This window comes from Ctenopharyngodon idella, chromosome 9 (genome assembly GCF_019924925.1).
Source record: "Ctenopharyngodon idella isolate HZGC_01 chromosome 9, HZGC01, whole genome shotgun sequence".
In the NCBI taxonomy this organism is placed as follows: domain Eukaryota; kingdom Metazoa; phylum Chordata; class Actinopteri; order Cypriniformes; family Xenocyprididae; genus Ctenopharyngodon; species Ctenopharyngodon idella.
Genome location: NC_067228.1, coordinates 13395397 through 13400547, shown reverse-complemented (window position 1 = coordinate 13400547; position 5151 = coordinate 13395397). Strand labels below are relative to the sequence as shown.

The following is a 5151-nucleotide window of genomic DNA, read 5'->3' as shown; positions in this document are numbered from 1 at the left end:
ATTTTGAAGGTTTTTTAATAATAATTCATCTTTGAAAATTTGCTCATTGCGACTCATTTTGCCAGCACAGGTCACATATGTAAATAAAAGCATGCATTTTATATTTTTTAGGTGGCATAATATACTAAGAAGCAAAGTCAAAGACATCTTTTGTCAAGGAATTAAGAATTAATTAATTAAGTCATTATTCAAAAAATAGCTCCGCCCATCTGCCTTTGGTTGGACAAAACAGATAGTCCCGCCCCATAGCTCACACCATTGGTTAAGTCAGTGTTGCTGTACCAGGTCAATGCACATTAGACTTGGGCAGAAGAAAGTATTTTAACAAAAAAAATTACACACATCACACTTAAAACAGTGCCTACAAAATAATGGCCACAGTGAGGTCAAAGGTACACACCTGACATTTCCTGCTTTTCCTGCTTCTAATTGGCCATGTCCGACGTTTACATTTTTAAAACCAGGGGAAGTGTGGCATTTACCCTTATATAAACACACAACGCCATTCAGGATGCAACAGCTGTCGAAGATTTACATGCTGCCTGCCAACCAGTGCCACAAACTTGCATCATTAGAGTGTAAATGCTCAGACAGCAAGGTACCTGCAACATGTCACTCACTATATTTGTTATTTGAACAGACGTGAGTTGAAAGCATGAAATCTGGCAAGAAGCATGCAGGAGTGATTTGTGACTGTATTTTTAGCTCAATGCTGTTCATTTACTATTTCAGTTACAGCCATGATTTGTAGAAGATAAATTTCCATAGCAGCAGAAAAGCTGTGAGAGTATACGTTTAAATATTTAAAAATGCAATCGACTTTAGAACCTTGTGTGTTTAATGTAAATCGTGCCATCATTTGTATTTAGCAAATCAGGCATTTCCCTTTTTCACATATAACCTAAGGATTCGTCGGAAATTGAGAAGCCTATAAATTACACGAAACAATCAAGTTCCCTAAATCAGCACTAGAGTTCCCTAAAGGCTTGTTCCATACTGTCGTTTCACATTCTCTGTCAAGTTTTTCCCTTTCAAACACACACACACTGCGGCACAAAAACGTACACTGTGATTTTCTCATTGAAAAATGGCTGTGAGCAGTGAGCACCTATGAAAAGCTTCAGAATTGTATTTCCCCACATCATTTATTTTCTTTGGGCTGCCGAGTCTTTCTCCCATGCTTCATGCTCTGGCTGCGGTGAGCTGAGAGAGAACAGGACACGCCTAAAAAACCCTAAAGTGTCTCTGGTGGCCGGTGTCAGTTGTGCACAGAGATTGTGGTCCTTGGCCCCGACCCAAGGATTAGGTGTTCCAGGGAAGAGAGATTTCTTGGCCCTCGCCAATCCCCAAGAGTGCTTTGGGAATTGTGTGTTTGTGTATATGTGCCTTTTCCCTCCTCCCTTCCCACCTCCTCTGCACTTGAGTTTTACGCCATCTTCCTCCTCCTCAAATGCCCACGATAGCACGCGGATGGCATAATCAGGGTCTGCCCTGGCTGGGTGGGTTTAAAAAAGACTGACAAAATGTAGCTTGGATTGCGAGGGGAGACAAATCTAGTAATATAGTCAAACAGAGCAGGAGAGCGAGAAGGGGGGAGAAAAAGAGAGAGAGAGAGAGAGAGCAGTCAAAGAAGTGAGCGGTGGGGGATCTTGGGCAAAGGAGGTAAGACAGGATATGAAAACAATGGACTCATTGTAGAGAAATGATAGAGGGATGAAAAGGAGATCGGTGGAACACAGCACCATCTACAGGCTGATACGGCACACCATCAGATGATCGCAGGAGGACGTCCAGAAGTGGGTGGGATGCCGTTTCCTTTCATGACTGGATATCATTTGTGATTGGGAAGAATAAATGATAAATTCACTGTAGTGATACGGGTGAAATCGCTTTGATAAGAGATGGATTATGTTGGTTTTATAGTTGCAACATGAGCAAGAGTGAGTCAGTTTGAAACCCTCCTGACGTATTTCCACATAAAAGGCTTCGACAAACAAGAGAGAGGTGACCTATAGTGACAAAATGCATTCTTCTCCATTTCCTGCATTTTTATGGGCTGCACATGAGAAGCTTGAATTTCAAATGGAACAGTTGTATGAATGCCAGCTCTGATGCTTCCGCTCTGCTCCTAAGTCCCTCTTTCTGTTCTCCAGGTGACTGTTTTCTAGCCCCTCCACCTTTCCTGTGCCAAAAATGCCAACTGTAACAACAAAGAGTGGCAGATGCCAAGGGAATCCCAGACGAATGACCTCCGTGAAGCCGGCCTACCAAAGAGAAGCAAATATTTACCCTGCGTGTTTGAACCCATGGCACGGTGCCACGACTGCCCCTCGGAGCACATACCGGACCGATAGGCTTACTCGCCCTCCAACTTTACTCTCTGGGACTCCTGGGTACACCCTACATGACGCCAACTAAAGTCTTCTCAATTTTCGACCATCACATCATGGAGAGGAACATGTCAGAAAGGGGTATGTTTAAGGAGATATTAAAGGAATATTCCAGGTTCAATATTAGTTTAGTAGAAAATCAACTGGCTCATCTCTCCTTTTCTTTAAAAAAGAAAAAGAAGGAAAAACTGATGAACTGAAAAACTATATTTTCTAATAAAATGTTAAAAAAAAGCTTACTGTTGAAATAGTATAGGGACAATATGCATGTTAATGTGTAGATTTATATTATAAACCTTATAATGCCTTAAAAATGATTATTCAAAGAACATCACAGCTCAAATAATATATACATTTTAAGAGAAGATTTAATCTATAAAGTAAGTTATATAAAGTAAGCTTAACATTTGTACTTTTAAACCCCCAAAATCTGCCCTATTCATTTGTAAGTGCCTCAACATAGCTGCAATTTTTGCTTTTTTTTTTTTTAATAAAAGAAAATATGAGTTAAAATGAAAGTTTGTGATGATCAACATTATGCCACAAATGCTATCAATTTAGTTTAACTTGAATTCAGAATATACCTTTATTTTTTCCCCTTTTCTTTTTTTTTCTTATTATAGTTTTATCAAACAATTTTAAATTTCTCAAACAATTTCTCAAAGTCAATTTAAAAGTCCTTATTATTACTCGTTCTGACTCTTATTCCATTCAGGTCTGACACATCCCAGAGCTCAGCCGCCCTGAGACCAATGTCTCCTTACGGGGCACGGACTTCAAAGTCCATTTTGGATGGACTGATCTGAAGAACGCAAACCCGTCTCTGATAACCAACAGAGCAGTCGGGATCAGTGGAGAAGCCACCAAATGAGATCTCCTGGGCATCAAATACACACAATACATAAAATATGTGCATATATTAATGTGCTGTTCTATTCTTCTGTCGAGGTGAAGTTGGTTGAAATATGCTGACAGTCTTGGCTGTGCATGATTTACTCATCTGTCATCACTGAATAATTATACATGGAAAACACATACTCAGTGTAGTTTTCCTCGACTCGTTGACTCATGCCAGGGTCATGCCAGGGTGCAACAGATGCAAGACAGCACATCCGACCCACCTGTGCACTCCATGGCCCCATAACCCAGCATCATCCTCAATCAGATTAGCATGTCCACTCCAAGAAATGAGCTCTCAAATCGGCATTTAATCCCTCAGGAGAAAAACAACAACAGCAACATGGCACCATATAGGACAGATGTGCAAAACCTTAACCTGGGACAAGAAAATTGCCACTTTGGTGCTATGTGTCAGCCATCATTTAAAAAAAAAAAAAAAAAAAAAAAAAAATCTTAATCTGATAAAAGGTTCAAGATTAGTTGCGGCGCAAATTGAGAAACTCTGATAAACTTTGAATGCCTGTCAGGATTAAGGTATTGTGCTTTAATCTGGGTATGTTGGTATTGTGCTTCAAATTGTAATCCCTGTACCCTGTAGGAGCAGTCATCAACTACATGTTGGGGAAGCGGGGGTTTAGAGGCAAAATGGAGATGCATACAATGTATTGAGCTCTGTTGAAAAAAAAAACCTCAGGCTTCAGTGGATCAGCGGATATGGAATCAATCACTAAAGCTACTGAATTTATGGCTCTACTAAGCTTGTTCTACTAGCTAGAACAAGGTAGACAGGTGGGTTTTTGAGAACAGCGATTCAAAGGGAAATGTTTAAAAAAATCTTTAACGGTAAACAAAAAGTAACTTTTTTTACCGAAATATTCCACATCAAGCTCCATTTCGAAAATTCATGACTCCAGGAGTTGGCATGCAGCGGCGATTCAAGCCTGCTCAACCCACGCTGTCTCTAAAGACCCTTAAACCAAAGCAAACGTTTCAACAACATTTCCATCCATTCCTACTCTAACAGTGTGATGAGAGCAGGTTAAAGCTGTAAGCCATCAAAGTCTGCCGAGCAGCGTGCCCTGTTTGAAACTCATCTGGATCCCCCATAAACACTCGGCTGCTAATTGACTACACATGTGGCGCTGAGTGCATTTTAGCATGCGTTAGTGTGAGTGTGTGTGCTGTAGCGTGTTAGAATGTGCATGCGTGTGTTGGCATATACCATGGCTTATCAGTCTGATCAAAGACAGCCTTTCCTTAAACTGTCTGGAATATGAAAGGCACACAAAGGCTTCATGGTAAATATCTGATCCGGAGAGTAATTGGTACCTGTCTCGGAGATCTGGCTCTTTGATCGACACTCCTTTCCTCTTCCGTAGTTTAAATGTGGAAATATATTTACTGGTGGCTCCCCCACATCCGATCGTCGTGCACCATCTGGGCAGGGTGCTAAAAGATGCTCGCTGCCAAAATGTGCTCTCTGAGCTCATGAAACTGTCCCCGCTTCTTGTCACACTGCATATCAAGAATACCTGGAAGGAATGACATACAATTGAATTATTAGGAAAAACTGTAAAATGTTATAATAATATTAGACAGGGCACTGAGAAGCATATTATTTTTTAGAAATAAAAGACTTGAATGACTTGCTTTAGTGACTCATTTCATAGATAATTAACTGTTGTGCAAGCAAGCAAATGAATAAATAATTAAATTAAACGCATTACACTATTTCATGTAACAAAGAATGTATTTTTTTCCCATGTACAATACATTTCTTCAGTAGATCCACTATTACAAACATGAAAATCATCTAAATGCATCCTGTTTGAATGATTAATACGATGCAAGCCACTTAAAC

At 40.1% G+C, this 5151-nt stretch overlaps 1 long non-coding RNA gene across 1 annotated transcript; it reads left to right on the top strand.

Moving 5' to 3' along the window:
* The first annotated feature begins 2236 nt into the window (after positions 1 to 2236).
* LOC127519295 (uncharacterized) lies at positions 2237 to 4936 on the top strand. The gene is made up of 2 exons (XR_007931771.1): positions 2237 to 2471; positions 3106 to 4936. It is a non-coding gene; the product is annotated as an uncharacterized LOC127519295 (long non-coding RNA).
* The last annotated feature ends 215 nt before the right edge of the window (positions 4937 to 5151 follow it).